We start from the raw sequence: 21,957 nt of genomic DNA, 5'->3' as shown, positions 1-21,957 counted from the left end.
AAGATTCAGATCCCTGGGCATCTTTGCCCTACTCAGAAAGACATCCTTCTTATCAACCACCACTGAAATATTACCTCTCCTTAAAATTGCAGTGCCTTGGCCTCTTTGCAAATTATGCAAATCCATTCAAGGGAAACTATACTTCCCTTAGCAAAAGTCTTTTTTTTTAATGCCCAGTTCCTCTCTGTGCATTTTCTTTGATTATAGAAAGGAAAACAACTTATATTTATAGCCTGGATACAGACAAATGCCCAAGTGCATATAAAACTGATATCACTTTATAGAAATTGCAAGCACGGTAATGATTTTTCATATTTCAAAAATAAATTAATCACCATGAATTCACTTTGCAGAAATTAATATATATATATACATATATATATATAAGCAGAAATTGATAGTGTTGTTAAAATTGTTCAAAACTGAGCTTCATTTTTGAAGTCAATTTATTTTTTCTTAAATAAAGAGTTGATGGTACATCTTATTATGTTAGAAAATTTGATATATCACAAAGTAGAAGAGTGCCAACAATCAACCAGGAAAAATTAACCTGATTCATAATTCACATTGAGAATGTCTAATTGGTCAATCAAGTGATTTGCAATCATAAAGGTTGCCCGAAATTGAATGATTAGTATGGTATTTCATTATGCCTTTTATTGTCATTTTTGATCACTGTTTTGCTAAGAATTAGATATTCTTAGCAAAAGAATATTTACTTAAAAGTTTTTCATTATTTATGAGGCTAAAGGATATAAAATTTGAATTTGAATGGCCAAAGTATATAATATTTCCCTACAACATTAAGTCACAGAGATTGTGGCTCAAACAAGGAAACTCATATTTCCAAAACATTTCCCCATTTACTTTAAATACTTAGCAGATGGGCAATTTGGAAAAGTTCATTTCAATTTTTTATATCTGATTAAGTTTTTCTGTATATTCTAAAATAAATAAGTCATTCAGTGAAATATAGTTTATATCAGAGAGCTTAAGCTTCTTGTTGCATCAAGTTAATATATCTATTGTACATACTTTTCAGTCAAAATTATGACATAACCAGATGCTAAAATGAATATTTAACCATTTTTGATATACACTTGTGCAATGATTAAACAAAGTACAAAGCCAATGGAAATCTTTACGTAGTACTAACAGAGTAATATAATAAATGGGTATTTTTTAATGTAAAACTATGGAATCATGTAAAATGTATGTTTAGTAGTTCTAGACATAATGATCATTTCAATAAGGACTACATGAAATCAGGATGACACCTTTAAAGAAAATGAAATTATACATAATGGGACATCCTTTAATTTCCCTTTCATAATTTCCAAGCAGAAATGTCCTTTCCCAACTTGAACTGCTAAGACCCAAACATGTGAAGACCTTCTTCAGGAAAATAATAGTATTAAGGTCTGTGAACCTTAAAATCTAATATGTACTTTAAATTAGCTACCTAATTTTGTAGGTCATTTTCCGATCACAAATAGTTGTTCAAAATTATAAGTCCTATGGATTGATTCCAAAGTGCTAGTACAATTGTAGTGAGACCTTGGGAAACGCAGTATTTATAGATACCTTTTAAAATTGGACTGAGACTTTCAAAGTGTTTCTACTTTTTTTTCTTTTTTTTAATGGGATTTTTTTTATTTACATTTCAAATGTTATTCCCGTACACGCGCTTCTGCTGTATGACTTATTTTAAAATGTGAGGTAGTTCGGGAACAATTGGTGTATTAGGAAACAATTTGAACACAGTAAAAATTTCATGTTTGTTTATGTCATATGTCATCTGTTCCAAACACAAGATGTACCTGGCCACAGTAGGATATGTAACAACACAGGAAATTAGTGGTATGTGTCTGTGGGGAGGCTGCATTATGTGCCACACCCATGCACTTCTTGTAGATCAATTTCCTGTCTGATCTTAAGCAACTCTTCTGTGACATGTATGATAACTGACAAGGTTATATGACCTCTACATACACACAGTCAGTATTATGTATAAATGCCATGGGGAAGCTCATTAATATGAATTCACAATTATGGCACAAATAAAATAATAACAAAGTAACATGTTTTACTGGTTACAAATCTCAGACCCTTTAGTAAGTAGAACTGTTACTACTTCATTAGGACTTTACTTTTGTCATAGATGACACTCAATAAAGATGCTAGGGCTTGGTGGGAAAAAAAAAATGTTATTCCCTTTCCCGGCCATAAGCCCATCCACCTACCCTTCTTCTATGACAACATTCCCCCTCCCCAACCACTCCCCCTTCTCACACCCTCTCACATTCCCCTGCACTGGGGGGGTCCAGCCTTGGCAGGACCAAGGGCTTCTCCTCCCCTTGGTACCCAACTAGGCCATCCTCTGCTACATATACAGAGAGCCATGGGTCTGTCCATGTATAGTCTTTGGGTAGTGGTTTAGTCCCTGGGAGTTCTGGTTGGTTGGTACTGTTGTTCTTATGGGGTTGCAAGCCCCTTCAGTCCTTCAATCCTTTCTTTAATTCCTCCAACGGGGACCCCATTCTCAGTTCAATGGTTTGCTGCTAGCATTCACCTCAGTATTTGACATGTTCTAGTTGAGCCTCCCAGGAGACAGCTATATCAGGCTCTAACTGTTAGCATGCATTTCTTGGCTTCATCAATATTATCTAGTTTTGGTGGCTGTTTAATTTCATTAGATGCTGAGAAAGCATTTGATAAAATTCAATACCCCTTCATGATAAAAGTCCTGGGAAGATCAGGAATTCAAGGCCCAACCTAAACATAGTAAAAACAATATACAGCAAGCCAGTAGCCAACATTAAACTAAATGAAGAGTAACTTGAAGCAATCCCACTAAAATCAGGGACTTAGACAAGCACTCTCTCCCTACTTATTCAATATACTACTCAAAGTTCTAGCCAGAGGAATCAGACAACGAAAGGAGGTCAAAGGGATACAACTTGGAAATGAAGAAGTCAAAATATCACTATTTGCAGATGATATGATAGTATACTTAAGTGACCCCAAAAGTTCCACCAGAGAACTACTAAGCCTGATAATAACTTCAGCAAAGTGGCTAGGTATAAAATTAATTCAAACAAATCAGTAGTCTTCCTCTATTCAAAGGATAAATAGGCTGAGAAAGAAATTAAGGAAATGACTCCCTTCACAAAAGTCACAAATAACATCAAATACTTTAGTGTGACTCTAACTAAGCAAGTGAAAGATCTGTATGACAAGTACTTCGAGTCTCTGAAGAAAGTATTTGAAGATCTCAGAAAATAGACTGCTCATGAATTGGCAGGATTAATATAGTAAAAATGGCCATTTTGCCAAAAGCAATCTATAGATTCAATGCAATCCCCATCAAAATTCCAACTCAATTCTTCATAGAGTTAGAAAGAGCAATCTGCAACATCATTTGGAATAACAAAAAACCCAAGATAGCAAAAACTATACTCAACCACAAAAGAGATTCTGGGGGAATCACCATCCCTGACCTCAAGCTGTATTACAGAGCAATAGTGATAAAAACTGTATGGTATCGGTACAGAGACAGGCAAGCATATCAGTGGAATAGAATTGAAGACCGAGAAATGAACCCACACACCTATGGACTGAGACTTTCACCACCAAAGCATGAAACTACATTCTCAGTGACAAAGAAGCTCTTATGCGACATACTGCCAAGCTGTGGGCTTTCCCAGATGATAGGGTCAAACAATGAACTAACTCTTGTGTCCCAGTCAGAGACTAGCCAATATGCTAGAGATTAATTACAAACTTTATTGTATATTTGGACCCCAAAGTTCAGGACATAGATAAATAAAGCCCTAAAAGATACTTTAACTAAATTGATCTAAGAGACTAGAGATGATTGAGATTCCCTTTGCTCTCTACCAGATATGAATCTCTACTTACCAGATGGTACTTACCCCTTTTAAAATCATGTTTGGGATATCACCCTCCCCTTAACTATTGTTCTTAACATACACGCCAAGGTCATAGCTGAGTTTGAGGACTGACTGTCAATTGCTAAACAATCTCAAAGGTGTCCAATGGGTTCATAAGCATGTTTGTCCTAAACTTCATGCTCTTTATCAAAAAGGTTCTCCTCCAGAACTGGTGGCTTAGAGACTGAGTTCTAATAAAAAGACACCACCAGGGGTCATTAGAACCTTGTTTAAAAGGTCCCTTTGTCATCTTCCTGACCATGACTACCTCTCTAAAGGTCAATGAGATTACAGAGTGGATCCCCTACACAAACACTCTAATCACAGACTCATTTGCAGTTGGAAATGACTAGGGAGAAGCTTAGCCACATGCTTCCCTCCTGTCTCCCATTGATAGGCCCAAGCCCCAGAGATGTCATGAGGACTTAGTGATGACAACCCTAATTCCCTCTAAAATATGATGGTCCAGTCCTTCCAGGTCTCGAACACATCTAGGCCTAAATTAACTGATTCATAAATGCATAGCCCTGTTACTAGTTGTTTTCATGAGATTAGATATAGCTGACACTGACACTGAGATAACCTCCCTGACATCACAAAATAAATATTATGATAGACTGAGACAAACAATGGATGCTGACATAGACAGACTTGAGACTATTGAGATTATGATAATAAAAAGTCACTACCGGTCTCTCCATAACAATGCCAATGAGCTTCAGGAAGTCCCATGATTGGGCCTTCTAGTTATCAGAGGAAGGGGAGGAATGAGAGAGCAAATCTACTCCCTCTTGGGGCTAGACTCCCTCTTAAGAAAAACTTGACCTATAACTGAACCCAGGCTGCATGCAAGTACCTGGAAAGACCCCATGGCTTGTCCTTGACCAGAGTTATTCCCTAGCTACTTTCTAGCAACAGATAATCAAGGATTAGTCTGATTGTTTCAGATGTACTTTCAGACCATTTGTGATTGTTCATGGTTTTGCTTCAAAGCACCCACCTGTTGGCGTAACCTCCCCCTTGCTTGTTTGCCTTTCCCAATAAAACCTTATCCTGATGAGGGCTTGGGGTTCCACCTTCCTGCCCTCTGTGTCAGGGTTAGCAGAGAGCCCAAGCTTGAGCTTGTAATAACGCAACTGCATCAGAGTCAGCTCCTCATAGATCACACAATCGGAAACCGAAAGTCCCATCGAACAGGTAAACTTTTGTTCTTACCCTTTAAAAAAGTTTAGTATAGAGGCATACAACTAAGAACAATAGACTGCAATTTCTACAACATAGCCCTGAAGTGGAAAAACTCAGTGATAGAAGCTATTTACTAAGAAAACTGAATCTCACATGGAAAGCTTCCACTTACAAGATGAGTCAAAGTCCCACACCCGCGGATCCCGGCCTGCAGCAGCTCTCTGCTCCCAGAACCTGTGGGAGAGAGACCTCACCGCCTGGTCAGGTGGGCACTCCTGAGGCTGCAGAGCGGAAGAGACCACCAACACTGCCCACCCCTGCCCACATCCCTGGCCCAAGAGGAAACTGTATAAGGCCTCTGGGCTCCCGTGGGAGAGGGCCCAGGAGCGGCAGGACCCCTGCCTGAGACACCGCCGGAACCTGAAGGAAACAGACCAGATAAACAGTTCTCTGCACCCAAATCCCATGGGAGGGAGAGCTAAACCTTCAGAGAGGCAGACACGCCTGCGAAACCAGAAGAGACTGCTCTCTGCACACATTACTGATTCCAGAGGAAAACACCAAAATCCATCTGGAACTCTGGTGCACGGAGGCTCCCGGAAGGGGCGGCGCAGATCTTCCTGGTTGCTGCCACCGCGGAGAGCCTGTGGGCAGCACCCCGAGAGCGAACTTGAGCCTCGGGACCACAGGTAAGACCAACTTTTCTGCTGCAAGTGACCTGCCTGGTGAACTCAAGACAAAGGCCCACAGGAACAGCTGAAGACCTGTAGAGGGGAAAAACTACACGCACGAGAGCAGAACACTCTGTCCCCATAACTGGCTGAAAGAAAACAGTAAAACAGGTCTACAGCACTCCTGACACACAGGCTTATAGGACAGTCTAGCCACTGCCAGAAATAGCAGAACAAAGTAACACTAGAGATAATCTGATGGCGAGAGGCAAGTGCAGGAACCCAAGCAACAGAAACCAAGACTACATGACATCATCGGAGCCCAATTCTCCCACCAAAACAAACATGGAATATCCAAACACACCAGAAAAGCAAGATCTAGTTTCAAAATCATATTTGATCATGATGCTGGAGGACTTCAAGAAAGACGTGAAGAACTCCCTTAGAGAAACACAGGAAAACATTAATAAACAAGTAGAAGCCTACAGAGAGGAATCCCAAAAATCCCTGAAAGAATTCCAGGAAAACACAATCAAACAGTTGAAGGAATTAAAAATGGAAATAGAAGCAATCAAGAAAGAGCACATGGAAATAACCCTGGATATAGAAAACCAAAAGAAGAGACAAGGAGCTGTAGATACAAGCTTCAACAACAGAATACAAGAGATGGAAGAGAGAATCTCAGGAGCAGAAGATTCCATAGAAATCATTGACTCAACTGTCAAAGATAATGTAAAGCGGAAAAAGCTACTGGTCCAAAACATACAGGAAATCCAGGACTCAATGAGAAGATCAAACCTAAGGATAATAGGTATAGAAGAGAGTGAAGACTCCCAGCTCAAAGGACCAGTAAATATCTTCAACAAAATCATAGAAGAAAACTTCCCTAACCTAAAAAAAGAGATACCCATAGGCATACAAGAAGCCTACAGAACTCCAAATAGATTGGACCAGAAAAGAAACACCTCCCGTCACATAATAGTCAAAACGCCAAACGCACAAAATAAAGAAAGAATATTAAGAGCAGTAAGGGAAAAAGGTCAAGTAACATATAAAGGCAGACCTATCAGAATCACACAGACTTTTCACCAGAAACTATGAAGGCCAGAAGATCCTGGACTGATGTCATACAGACCCTAAGAGAACACAAATGCCAGCCCAGGCTACTGTATCCTGCAAAACTCTCAATTAACATAGATGGAGAAACCAAGATATTCCATGACAAAACCAAATTTACACAATATCTTTCTACAAACCCAGCACTGCAAAGGATAATAAATGGTAAAGCCCAACATAAGGAGGCAAGCTATACCCTAGAAGAAGCAAGAAACTAATCGTCTTGGCAACAAAACAAAGAGAAGAAAAGCACACAAACATAACCTCACATCCAAATATGAATACAACAGGAAGCAATAATCACTATTCCTAATATCTCTCAACATCAATGGCCTCAACTCCCCAATAAAAAGACATAGATTAACAAAGTGGATACGCAACGAGGACCCTGCATTCTGCTGCCTACAGGAAACACACCTCAGAGACAAAGACAGACACTACCTCAGAGTGAAAGGCTGGGAAACAACTTTCCAAGCAAATGGACGGAAGAAGCAAGCTGGAGTAGCCATTCTAATATCAAATAAAATCAATTTTCAACTAAAAGTCATCAAAAAGATAAGGAAGGACACTTTATATTCATCAAAGGAAAAATCCACCAAGATGAACTCTCAATCCTAAATATCTATGCCCCAAATACAAGGGCACCTATATATGAAAAAAAGAAACCTTACTAAAGCTCAAAAACACATTGCACCTCACACAATAATAGTAGGAGATTTCAACACCCCACTTTCATCAATGGACAGATCATGGAAACAGAAATTAAACAGAGACGTAGACAGACTAAGAGAAGTCATGAGCCAAATGGACTTAACGGATATTTATAGAACGTTCTACCCTAAAGCAAAAGGATATACCTTCTTCTCAACTCCTCATGGTACTTTCTCCAAAATTGACCATATAATTGGTCAAAAAACGGGCCTCAACAGGTACAGAAAGATAGAAATAATCCCATGCATGCTATCGGACCACCACGGACTAAAGCTGGTCTTCAATAACAATAAGGGAAGAATGCTCACATATACGTGGAAATTGAACAATGCTCTACTCAATGATAACCTGGTCAAGGAAGAAATAAAGAAAGAAATTAAAAACTTTTTAGAATTTAATGAAAATGAAGGTACAACATACCCAAACTTATGGGACACAATGAAAGCTGTGCTAAGAGGAAAAGTCATAGCACTGAGTGCCTGCAGAAAGAAACAGGAAAGAGCATATGTCAGCAGCTTGACAGCACACCTAAAAGCTCTAGAACAAAAAGAAGGAAATACACCCAGGAGGAGTAGAAGGCAGGAAATAATCAAACTTGGAGCTGAAATCAACCAAGTAGAAACAAAAAGGACCATAGAAAGAATCAACAGAACCAAAAGTTGGTTCTTTGAGAAAATCAACAAGATAGATAAACCCCTAGCCAGACTAACGAGAGGACACAGAGAGTGTGTCCAAATTAACAAAATCAGAAAAGAAAAGGGAGACATAACTACAGATTCAGAGGAAATTCAAAAAATCATCAGATCTTACTATAAAAGCCTATATTCAACAAAACTTGAAAATCTACAGGAAATGGACAATTTCCTAGACAGATACCAGGTACCGAAGTTAAATCAGGAACAGATAAACCAGTTAAACAACCCCATAACTCCTAAGGAAATAGAAGCAGTCATTAAAGGTCTCCCAACCAAAAAGAGCCCAGGTCCAGACGGGTTTAGTGCAGAATTCTATCAGACCTTCATAGAAGACCTCATACCAATATTATCCAAACTATTCCACAAAATTGAAACAGATGGAGCACTACCGAATTCCTTCTATGAAGCCACAATTACTCTTATACCTAAACCACACAAAGACCCAACAAAGAAAGAGAACTTCAGACCAATTTCCCTTATGGACATCGACGCATTTAAAAATACTCAACAAAATTCTGGCAAACCGAATCCAAGAGCACATCAAAACAATCATCCACCATGATCAAGTAGGCTTCATCCCAGGCATGCAGGGATGGTTTAATATACGGAAAACCATCAACGTGATCCATTATATAAACAAACTGAAAGAACAAAACCACATGATCATTTCATTAGATGCTGAGAAAGCATTTGACAAAATTCAACACCCCTTCATGATAAAAGTCCTGGAAAGAATAGGAATTCAAGGCCCATACCTAAACATAGTAAAAGCCATATACAGCAAACCAGTGGCTAACATTAAACTAAATGGAGAGAAACTTGAAGCAATCCCACTAAAATCAGGGACTAGACAAGGCTGCCCACTCTCTCCCTACTTATTCAATATAGTTCTTGAAGTTCTAGCCAGAGCAATCAGACAACAAAAGGAGGTCAAGGGGATACAGATCGGAAAAGAAGAAGTCAAAATATCACTATTTGCAGATGATATGATAGTATATTTAAGTAATCCCAAAAGTTCCACCAGAGAACTACTAAAGCTGATAAACAACTTCAGCAAAGTGGCTGGGTATAAAATTAACTCAAATAAATCAGTAGCCTTCCTCTACACAAAAGAGAAACAAGCTGAGAAAGAAATTAGGGAAACGACACCCTTCATAATAGACACAAATAATATAAAGTACCGGTGTGACTTTAACCAAGCAAGTAAAAGATCTGTACAATCAGAACTTCAAGGCACTGAAGAAAGAAATTGAAGAAGACCTCAGAAGGTGAAAAGATCTCCCATGCTCATGGATTGGCAGGATTAATATAGTAAAAATGGCCATTTTACCAAAAGCGATCTACAGATTCAATGCAATCCCCATCAAAATACCAATCCAATTCTTCAAAGAGTTAGACAGAACAATTTGCAAATTCATCTGGAATAACAAAAAACCCAGGATAGCTAAAACTATCCTCAACAATAAAAAAGGACTTAGGGGAATCACTATCCCTGAACTCAAGCAGTATTACAGAGCAATAGTGATAAAAAACTGCATGGTATTGGTACAGAGACAGACAGATAGACCAATGGAACAGAATTGAAGACCCAGAAATGAACCTGCACACCTATGGGCACTTGATTTTTGACAAAGGAGCCAAAACCATCCAATGGAAAAAAGATAGCATTTTCAGCAAATGGTGCTGGTTCAACTGGAGGTCAACATGTAGAAGAATGCAGATCGATCCATGCTTATCACCCTGTACAAAGCTTAAGTCCAAGTGGATCAAGGACCTCCACATCAAACCAGACACACTCAAACTAATAGAAGAAAAACTAGGGAAGCATCTGGAACACATGGGCACTGGAAAAATTTCCTGAACAAAACACCAATGGCTTATGCTCTAAGATCAAGTATCGACAAATGGGATCTCATAAAACTGCAAAGTTTCTGTAAGGCAACGGACACTGTGGTTAGGACAAAACGGCAACCAACAGATTGGGAAAAGATCTTTACCAATTCTACAACAGATAGAGGGCTTATATCCAAAATATACAACGAACTCATGAAGTTAGACCGCAGAGAGACAAATAACCCTATTAAAAATGGGGTTCAGAGGTAAACAAAGAATTCACAGCTGAGGAATGCCGAATGGCTGAGAAACACCTAAAGAAATGTTCAACATCTTTAGTCATAAGGAAATGCAAATCAAAACAACCCTGAGATTTCACCTCACACCAGTGAGAATGGCTAAGATCAAAAACTCAGGTGACAGCAAATGCTGGCGAGGATGTGGAGAAAGAGGAACACTCCTCCATTGTTGGTGGGGTTGCAGACTGGTACAACCATTCTGGAAATCAGTCTGGAGGTTCCTCAGAAAATTGGACATTGAACTGCCTGAGGATCCAGCTATACCTCTCCTGGGCATATACCCAAAAGATGCCCCAACATATAAAAAGACACGTGCTCCACTATGTTCATCGTAGCCTTATTTATAATAGCCAGAAGCTGGAAAGAACCCAGATGCCCTTCAACAGAGGAATGGATATAGAAAATGTGGTACATCTACACAATGGAATATTACTCAGCTATCAAAAACAACGACTTTATGAAATTAAGTAGGCAAATGGTTGGAACTGGAAAATATCATCCTGAGTGAGCTAACCCAATCACAGAAAGACATACATGGTATGCACTCATTGATAAGTGGCTATTAGCCCAAATGCTTGAATTACCCTAGATGCCTAGAACAAATGAAACTCAAGACGGATGATCAAAATGTGAATGCTTCACTCCTTCTTTAAAAGGGGAACAAGAATACCCTTGGCAGGGAAGAGAGAGGCAAAGATTAAAACAGAGACTGAAGGGACACCCATTCAGAGCCTGCCCCACATGTGGCCCATATATATACAGCCACCCAATTAGACAAGATGGATGAAGCAAAGAAGTGCAGAAGTGTAGATTGCTCCTGAGAGACACAGCCAGAATACAGCAAATACAGAGGCGAATGCCAGCAGCAAACCACTGAACTGAGAATAGGACCCCTGTTGAAGGAATCAGAGAAAGAACTGGAAGAGCTTGAAGGGGCTAGAGACCTCATATGTACAACAATGCCAAGCAACCAGAGCTTCCAGGGACTAAGCCACTACCTAAAGACTATACATGGACTGACCCTGGACTCTGACCTCATAGGTAGCAATGAATATCCTAGTAAGAGCACCAGTGGAAGGGGAAGCCCTGGGTCCTGCTAAGACTGAACCCCAGTGAACTAGACTGTTGGGGGAGGGCGGCAATGGGGGAGGTGGGGAGGGGAACACCCATAAGGAAGGGGGGGGCAGGGGAATGTTTGCCCGGAAACCGGGAAAGGGAATAACACTGGAAATGTATATAAGAAATATTCAAGTTAATAAAAAAAAAAAAAAAACAAGATGAGTCAAGCAAAACTACTACAAAATCAAAGCAAAAATCTGACTGAAAACAAGAGTGCAAAACAAATTTGTCATTGTCGAGTGACCAGGAGCCACTGAGTTTGCCTAGAATGCACAGACCATCCATTTTGTTAGATGAGAAAAGAAAAGGCCATCATGGATGAGGCTGGAGCAGTCTGCAGTGGCCTGATGGCAGAAGACCACTAAAGACTAGAAGGAATGGAATCTGTATATTTTATAAACAATAAAGGCCATGGATACATTTTTTAATTCTTTCATTTATTTACATTTCAAATGTTACCCCCCTTCCCAGTCTCCCCTCTACAAACCCCCAATTCCATTCCCTATCCCCTTTGCTGCTAAGAGGGTGCTCCCCCACCCATCTACTCCCTGCTCACTCCTCCAGCTTCCCCCTTCTCTGGGGCAACAAGCCACTACAGGACCAAGCACCTTCCCTCCCATTGATGTCAGATAAGGCAGTCCTCTGCTATGTATGTAACCAGAGGTGGGGGGGCGACCAGACCCACCCGTGTACTCTTCGATTGATAGAGTAGGCCCTGGGAGCTCTATGGGGTCCGGTTAGTTGATATTATTCTTCCAATACTGTTGCAATCCCCTTCGGCTCCTTCAGTCCTTCCCCTAACTGCTTCATTGGGATCTCCAGGCTAAGTCTAATGGTTGATTGTGAGTATCTGTATCGGTCTTAGTCAGGTGCTGGCAGATCCTCTAAGAGGACAGCTATAACAAACTCCTTTCAGCAAGCACTTCTTGGCATCAACAGTAGCATCAAGGGTAGGTGTCTGAAGATAGAATGGATCCCTAGGTGGGGCAGTCTCTGGATGGCCTTTCCTTCAGTCTCTGCACCATTTTTTGTCCTTGAGTTTTCTTTAAACAGGAACAATTCTGGGTTAAAAATTTTGAGATGGTGGGTAGCCCTATCCCTGTGCTGGGGGCCATGTTTATCTACTGGAGGTGGTCTCTTCATGTTCTAGCTCCCGAATGTTGGGTATCTTAGCTAATGTCATCAAATCACAGATATCTGAGGCCATATCTCAGGTAGAGCACTAGCCTATCCTGTGCAAGGCCCAGAAGTCAATCTTTACAGCCACAAATAAAATAAAATAACCCTTACAGAAACAAGTTTCCACTTTTTCATTGACAATTGTTATGCTGGCTAATTTTTACACCACTTGACACAGGCTAGAGTTATCCGAGAGGAAGGAAACTCAATTGAGAAGTGTCTCCATAAGACTGGGCTGTAGGCAAGCCTGTAGAGCATCACCCCTAGAGATTCCAGATTCTGTAAGAAAGTAGACTGAGAAAGCCAGGGGGAGCAAGCCAATAAGCAGCATCCCTCCATGGCTTCTGCATCACCTCCTGCTCCAGACTCCCACACTATTTGAGTTCCTGTACCTACTTTCTTCAGCTATAGATTATGGGTCTGCAATTGTAAACCAAATAAAACCTTCACTCCTCAACTTTTGGTCACGGTGTTTTAGCATGGAAATAGTAAACTTAACTAAGACATTTTATATTTTGTGATATATCTGCTAGAAAACAATTAACTACTATTTTAGATGACCTGCTGAAAACTTAAATGTATTTTCCATAACCCTAGTGTCAGCCTGTAAAATCTTGAGAATTACCAGTTCTACTCCTTAAAGAGTAGGGCAAATATTCAAGATATTCCTAAATATTCCAAGGAAGTACCATAAAGATTCTACTTCAAGAATTCCAGGCAGAAACTGACCTGAAACAACAGTCTTCACCATACCCAGCTTCAATGCCTATGAACCACAGAAATAGTCAGCATGGAACCATAACCCTATGGATGCAGTAATGCTATGCATACATTGTTCATAACCAACAGCTTTCTAACTGGACTTCAAACCCACTTAACAAGAGGGAAACCATGCCTGGTACTTGAAACCTAGCCAACTACCCACAGCCAGAGGTGTCATGGGTAGTTTTGGAGGAGAACCTACAACTGCCGCTTTACTATACCACCATCATCTCTAACTACATTTAAATATTTCTTCTTATACACACAGGTAAGTGTAGTCCTCACTCCTCACCAAGGAAGCGTCTCTTTTCAATAGATAGATGTTTATGCACACACCCATACGTGTGTGTGTGTGAGTGTGTGTGTGTGAGTGTGAATGTGTGTGTGAGTGTGTGTGAAGGTGTGTGTGTGTGAGTGTGCATGAGTCTGTGTGTGTGTGTGTGTGTGTGTGTGTGTGTGTGTGTGTGTGTGTGGTCTGTGTGTGTGTGTGTGTGTGTGTGTGTGTGTGTGTGTGTGTGTGTCTGTGTGTGTGTGTGTGTGTGTGTGTGTGTGTGTGTGTGTGTGTGTGTGTGTGTGTGTGGTGTGTGTGTGTGTGGTGTGTGTGTGTGTGTGTGTGTGTGTGTGTGTGTGTGTTTTGTGTGTGTGTGTGTGTGTCTGTGTGTGTGCATTTGTGTGTGTGTGTGTGGGTGTGTGTGTGTGTGTGTGTGTGTGGGTGGTGCAGTATGTGTGTGTGTGTGTGAGTGTGTGTGTGTGTGTGTGTGTGTATGAGTGTGTGTGTGAGTGTGTGAGGTGTGTGTGTGTGTGTGTGCGTGAGTCTGTGTGTGAGTGTGAGTGTGTGTGAGTGTGTGTGTGAGTGTGAGTGTGTATTAGTGTGTGTAAGTGTGAGTGTGTGTGTGAGTGTGTGTTAGTGTGTGTGTGTGAGTGTGCGTGAGTCTGTGTTTGTGTGTGTGTATCTATTCTGTGTCTGTGTAAAGCAACAGTTAATAAAATAAGACCATAAATCTGAAAAAAGAAGAATGGTTATACAGGAGTGCTGGGAAGGGAGAAGTTGTGAAATTATAACCTCAGAAAAACAAAAGAAAAATTTAAAAAATGATTTAGGGAAGATGTATGTGCCCGTAATGTCTGTGGTATATAGGTTGAGGAAGAGGATCCTGAATTTGAAAGCAGCCTGAGGTAGCACAAACTTATTTACTTATATATAAAATGATTATATATAAATATATACATATGTTCAGCTCATATTTAGGTAGTATATATATTATACATATACATATATATATATATACTCATGAGATTTATACACATGACTGTATAAAAATAAAACTCTAAATATAAAACCTAATGTGCTAAAAGAACATCAAAAGTTATGTCCATATAAAGTCACAAAAGCAAAAGTTTCAGCTAGACAGCTTTTGATGCTAAAGTCAATCATTTTGACTGTCTAGACTGGGCTTCAGGACAGAAACTGTCCCACTTTGTTTACATAAAAGGTTACTGTAAGCTGGTCATTGGTGGCACACACCTTTAATCCCAGCAGAAGCAGGTGGATCTATGAGTTCAAGGCCAGCCTAATCTACAGAGCAAGTTTCAGGACAACCAGGGCTACACAAAGAAAGCCTGACTTGGAAAAAAAAAGCTTTGTGCAGTTTAATAAAGCACTTTTAAGAAGTGACTTGGAGGTTAGTGGGTCAGAGTTTAAATCTTACACTAGATCTAAGATGATAATGATACTTTATTACCAGAATCATAAAAGAATTATTCTAGCCACTATGAACTCAAATTTATACATTAAGTTTATCTTATAATAATCCTGGTCTAGTTCCAGCATAAAGATTTACCCTAGACTCAACATAAATATATTAATGAAATCAATATTAAAAATACTAAGACAAGTTATCTAAAATATTTTAAGCAATAACATTTTTCAAATGTGTGTGTTTGTGTATGTATAGTGTGTGTGTATGTGTGTTTATGTGTGTGTGTGTGTAAAACTAATTTTGCAAAGTCTAAAGATTGATATCAGACCTCTACATTATCTTTTTAAAATACTTTGAGATTTCATTTATTTTTATGTGTCTGAGTGTTTGCCTGAATGTATGTATGTGCACAATATATGTGCAGTATTCACTGAGGGCATAAGAAGGCATTATATCCCCCAAGACTGGAGTTACAGATAGTTGTTGGCTGCTATCTGGGTGTTGAGAGTTGAACCCATGTTCTCCTCTGAGAGATCAACCAGTGCTCTTAATTACTTCGCCACCTTTCCAGCCCTTTCACCTTATTTTTTGAGATAGGTGGTTCTCTCAGCAAACCTGAAGCTCACCGTTTTGGCTAGTCCCTGACCAGTAAGCTCCCTTTCTATATCAGAATTGTTGTTAGAGGCACTTGGCCATATCTGGCTTTCCTGTGGGATCTTCAAGTTTATTCCACAAATAGTTTACTCAATGAGCATCTGCCTAGCCCCAGGTCTTCCTTTTTCACTCTTATTTTGATTGCTTACACTCAACCAATGAAGCATCATACTTCAACATCCCAGTAGGGTCCCATTGAACAGAGTAGTCTTATACCATTTCCCACACATGAAGAAGACACTTACCATCAGTAGGGATGAGTTTTCAGCTGCCTTCGACAGTGAAAATGGACCTGCTGCCTGGTTACTTCTATTTCCAAAGCTCCTTCCTCAACAACAGCTAAATACCTGAAAAGCAAGTGTTCCCAATGTCACAGGAATAAAAGATAAAATGATTAATATAGAATAAAGTTTGCCTTTGGTTCCAAACTACTATATTCTGAAAAGTTTTTAAAAAATCACAGATACGTTTTTAAAATGTCTTATATATAAAAATTTACACTTGTGTTTACTCTGGTACATTTGTTATACTCTAAGATATCACTGATGCAAATATAGAATAATCAACCCTAACCTCTACCTCCAACTGAAAATGTTCCAGCTGTCTTAAAAAGAAAGATTGTTTGTGACATGTGGAATCAGATCTGTCTAATGGTGATGCTCAAAGCATGGATGCATGCCAACTTCACATCCCTCATCACCAATAGCAATAACTGGGGAAATTACAGAATATTTTTGTTAATGTTAGCAATATTCTCTATAGCATTAAATGCAATATGACTACAGCCAAAATTACTTTGACATTTCCCAGAATTCTGAAAAATATTCCCACTTTTCATACAGAAAAAGTACTTTAATTTTCAGCTACTTTATTCACTCTCCTTAGTAGAGATGCGTGTTTCTACCAATTCTTGAAATAGAATTTTTTCTGGTTTCTAGTTCATGATGGTTGGAGAGAGGAGTAGACATTACTAAAAAGCATTACGAGTAGAATTAATGCTGTGCAACATCAATATCATTGATGAACAAATTCTAAGTTTCAGCCATTAGTAACTAATGAGGTAGAATATACTGTCGTGGGGACTGAATTTATATGTTCTGAAAGATTTAAAATAGTTGGCATTTGTAGTAAGCCAATATGATTCTATGTACTTTAGTAATGTAATCACATAGGAAAGCATTAGAAATACAAACCTTTGACCACAAGCCTGTGACTCTTAGGAGAACCCATAACTTTTAAAAACCTGACTAAAAAAATCAATAAAATTGTTTTTTAAACAGCAAAATAATTTTGTCTCAGCTATGCGTAGCTACTTACAAAAAGAAAAGGCTAAATTATAGCCAAGCTCCTCAGCTCTAGCAAGTAAAGTTCAGCGGAAAAGTAGAGCATCACACTAGGTCATAGCAATGGCCATACATAAAGTCTTGGGCTCCTTTTGCAGGCACAGATGAAGAACATCCAACAGAACCATTGAAACCATCTGCAGCAACCTATGATGCCATCGCATGGCCACCTGGAAACAAATAAACTCTGTTAGCTTTAAAGCACTGTAAAAACATGGTCAGTCATAATTGCATGTTTAAAAGTATTCTGGGTATACTCTCTTTATCAACAAAGTCTTCATAATGTCTCTCTATTATCCTTCAAATCACTGAAACTGGGAGTTCTTTATAAGAATACAAACTCCACAGATGGTTTTTCATTTTGATTTGCAACTTCTACAATATCTGGCCAAACATTAAACAAAAGTCTATGTTATCAAAATATATTAAATACATGCATATATGAAATTCTAGAATAACAAACGTGTTATTTTGAGTGTGGTAAAGTGAAAAAAAATCTAGTAGAAATGAAAAATATAAAATCTGGCTTCAAAATTATCCTATAGTCGGTTCTAAAATACGTTTTAGATACAATACTAGAGACACTAAAAGAAAGAAAGCCAGGTTTATGATAAATGCTTCAGGGGAACAATATTACTTAGATGAGTATTCAGAAAGTACTTGCTGACACTCAGGAGAGCAGACCTTGAACTTGCCTAGACAGCACAGTAGAGCTGACTCTGGTGTGAGGAAACAAAAAGGCTGGCCCCGCCAGTCCAGTCGGCTAAGCAGTGACATAGGCAAAGGAGATATCCTCTCCTCATGTCCCTTGCCACCTACAGGAGGTAGGAGAGCTAGCCCCAAGGTCATCAGAGCAGTAGAGCTGTCCCTGCTCCGCACCTACTGCAGCATTCTGGAGAATGGGCTCCACAACTTGTCTGTCGGTAGTGCCATGGGTGAGGGAGAGATGCTTCCCCAATCCTTACCCCTTGCCACCTACAGCAAGCACGGTAGCTGGTGCTGCGGTCATGAGAGCAGAAGAATGGACCCTGATCTCAACTGGGCAACAGGATAGAGCTGGCCCTTTTTGTCAGGGTTGAAGGTGAGCTGAGCTTGCTGTAGCACTTGGGAGAGTGGGCTCTACATTTTATCTGTACAGCAGGGTAGAACTGGTTTTGGGGGTTTTAGGTGATCTGGGCCTACTGAAGCACTTGGGACAGCAGGCCCAGCAGCTCACATGAGCAACACAATAAAGCTAGCCCTGAAGCATGGGTGTAGACGAGCCAGCCCTGAAGGCATGAGAGCCGGAGAGCTGGCAGGAGCTGGGACTGCCCCTTGCTGACTACAACACTGGATGGACCAGCCAGGAGAAGACAGGAGAGCTTACCCAGGTGGCATAGGTTCAGAACAGCTGGCAGGCTGACAAGCTTAGATACCTCTCAAGGCCAGATCCAAGGCTTTGAATAGGCCCCCCACCTAACAGCTATCACATCAATGAAATGCTGGAGGTGTGAATAGCTTGGTCCTACAAATCCTAGACACAGAGCAATGATGGGGTATTCTTGAGGAGCCCCAGGGGGTTCCAGTATTGATAGCAGAAGCCAGAGGCCTCATACCAGACCCAGGAGTCACTGCAATAAACATTTGCAAGCAAAGAAGTCTAGGAAAAAAGGTATACTGTGTGACACACTGTGACACACTACAGCTTGCACAACAAGATTTTTTTTCTCTGTTTGGGGAGAGGTTGCAAGGGTGGAGGGCAGGTACAGGCAGGGGGAGATGAATGGGATTGGGGTGCATGATGTGAAATTCACAAAAACCAATAAAAAGGTGAAAAGAAAGGAAAGAAGGAAGGAAGGAAGGAAGGGAAGAAGGAAGGAAGGAAGGAAGGAAGGAAGGAAGGAAGGAAGAAAGGAAGGAGGGAGGAGGGAGGAGGGAAGGAAGGAAGGAAGGAAGGAAGGAAGGAAGGAAGGAAGGAAGGAAGGAAGGAAGGACAGACAAACTTGCTGGAAAGAGGAATATGTAAGACAAAAGGCCTTCTTAGTGGAGGAAGGGGTGCATGGTGAAGGTGTGGCAGTGAAAAAGACTACACAGGGTTCTGAAAACCTCAGGTGGATTTGGGGAATGTAGAAAATGGGATGAGAAAGGCATGAAAAGGATTGTGGAAATGCCCAACAGACCAAAAAACTAGAATGCTTTCATAAAAAAGTTAAGCCAAGAGAGTAATGTGATCATTAAAAATGTCTTGGCAAGAGCCTGAAAGTAGGAGGGACAAGACTGATGACAAAGAGCTTAATCACATAAGACAAGGCTGATTCAGCCAACTGATGCTTGGAAATCAGTGATGCAACTCATCACCAATGACCATCAAGCTAATTGCCCAATGGATCTCAAATTCAGATACAGATTTAGAGTACTATGGAATCTAACCTATTTTAGCAAACTGCGTGACATAATCTTCAATGAAAATTATGTCAAGAATTTAAGTATTATATGATGATTCAGAAACACTAATGTCTATCTGGGTATTAGAGCTACGTGCCTTTCTGGTTAAAGATACAGTACAAATACTAAACACAGGAGGTGGATTGTAGATGTATCAATTGGAGCTAATGCCACAACTCTGTATTCTGATTACTTGTAGTTTTCTGTAATGATTTCTGTCTGTCACAAAAATAAGCTTCCTTGATGAGGGGTGAGACCTACATTTACCTGTGGGTAAAAGGACAAATATTTTTAGGGATAATGCTGGTTTAGTAAAGTGGCAATTGTAGATTCTCCTCCAAGACCAGTGACTTCACTAGCTCTGGGTAGCTTTTTAGGTAATAAGAGGGACCTCTTATTGAGTGGGTCTTAAGTCCAATTAGAGAGCTGTTGCTTACCAACAAGGAATGTGTATCAGTACCATACCCATAGGGCACGCTTGCCATTCTGGTCATTGTTGCAGTGCACAGGATGTACAGCTGGGTCTAGGAAGGACTGTTGCTTCTTCTCTCCTTTGGAAGTACATGTGGCACTTTCTCATACTATGCAAGGTGGTCCTCAGGAATGAGGCTTTCAGGTTGCATATAGTTCAAATCCTCTGGTCCTCTGTCTGAAGTGCTTGATGTCTTCATGGGACTTATCAATGTCCACCTTTGGGGTAACCAATAGCAACATAAATAACCCAAAATGTTTTGGAAGTCTCTTGGACAACAGCAGCCAAGAATTCAAAAATAGGTTCTCATACCTGGCGTTAAGGCCTTGGTTAGTTTATGGCTCTTGTCAGTCCACATAGAAAATCTTTCATTAAACTATGTATGTATATATTTTTTGTAAGACTAAACAAGTCCTGTCTCAAAAACAAATATTTAGACATGACTCATCTATTGGCATACACTCATAATTATCCCAGTATTTTAATAAACTTCACACTTATATATAAAACCACTATTAAAGAACTTTCAGATATACTTCTTCAGAAACGTTACCTATTCATACATTTTATCTTCTCAGATGGTGTCCTAAACACTAGTTCCTGTGAATGTGCTCTTATCTGAAAATGGAATTTTTACAAGTAATCAAAATCAAATGAAGTCATTAGAGTGAATTCTGGTCCAATATCACTTGCATGCTTATAAATCGGGAAGCATGGACACAAAAGCAAACGTATGCATGAAGAGAACACACGTGAAGGTGACGGCAAAGACATCAAAGATGGCCCAACAGCCTCCAGGAAGGAACAAAGCCAAGAACAGATTCTCCTTCATAGCCTGAGAATGCCGGGACCTGCTGACACCCTGACTGTGCAACTCCATAGGAAGAACAATAATATCAACTAACAGGACCACCCAGAGCTCCCAGGGACTAAACCATCAACCGAAGAGTACATATGGGGAGGGGGGCATGGCTCCAGCTGCATATGTAGCAAAGGATGGCCTTGTCTGACATCAGTGGGAGGGGAGGTCCTTGGTCCTGGGGAGGCTTGACCCTACTGTAAGGGGAATGCTAGGGTGGGGAGGCAAGAGTGGATGAATGGGTGGAGGAGCTCCCTCACAGAGGCACAGGAGGGGGGGGATGGGCTGGGAGGTTGGAGGGGAAACGGGGAATGGGGATATCATTTGAAATGATTAATTTTAAAAAAAAAAAACCTAAAGACATGAAGCTACTGAACAGAGTCCTTAAAAGTTGCGACGAATATGCTGAACTGTAGCTCTTCGCAGTTGATGACTTCTGTTGTGGGGGTAGGAGAGGACTCCGTTTTCTTCAGGAGGCTGGGCACTGGGAGTTCGACCATGCTCCAATGAATATATTGACAACACAGACTGGATTTGATGGGGTTTCTTCTTTTTTTTTTTTCTCCCATTCTTTTATTCTGCAAGGGTGGGGCACATGGGTAGGATCGTGGGCCTGAGAAGAATAGAAAGCAAGTTTAATTAGAGTACATTGTTTGAAATTCCCAAGTAATTAATTAAAATAATGTGTTGGGGGTAGGAAGGTAAATAAAGTATAAAAATAAAATGTATTGTTTTTAAAATAGAAAACTTAATTTTTCCATTCAGTCTAATAATAAACACTGTTTAATATCTAAGCCAGCCTGCTGGCAAAAATCCTCTATATCTTGACATAATTACACTTCTATGCTATATAGTACTACTTATACAGATGATGTCACTTAATGAAATGTTACAGAAAAATACACTGTAGACAAATTCTATCACAATAGAAGAGGAATGTGAAGTTATATAAACTCCTTTTGCTTTATACAAGTAGTTTATG

At 40.0% G+C, this 21,957-nt stretch overlaps 1 long non-coding RNA gene across 4 annotated transcripts in view; it reads right to left on the bottom strand.

Moving 5' to 3' along the window:
* Positions 1–20,982, bottom strand: part of LOC116897346 — a 55,024-nt gene extending 34,042 nt beyond the window's left edge. For all 4 annotated transcript variants that reach the window (XR_004387419.1, XR_004387422.1, XR_004387420.1 and 1 more), the window contains exons 1-3: positions 20,082–20,982; positions 17,195–17,390; positions 16,123–16,224 (exon numbers count right to left, since the gene is read on the bottom strand). This is a non-coding gene — a long non-coding RNA (uncharacterized LOC116897346). The remainder of the gene's footprint in view (positions 1–16,122; positions 16,225–17,194; positions 17,391–20,081) is intronic.
* Between the last annotated feature and the right edge of the window lie 975 nt (positions 20,983–21,957).

This window comes from Rattus rattus, chromosome 3 (genome assembly GCF_011064425.1).
Source record: "Rattus rattus isolate New Zealand chromosome 3, Rrattus_CSIRO_v1, whole genome shotgun sequence".
Lineage (NCBI taxonomy): Eukaryota > Metazoa > Chordata > Mammalia > Rodentia > Muridae > Rattus > Rattus rattus.
This window is presented reverse-complemented; position numbering and strand designations above follow the sequence as displayed.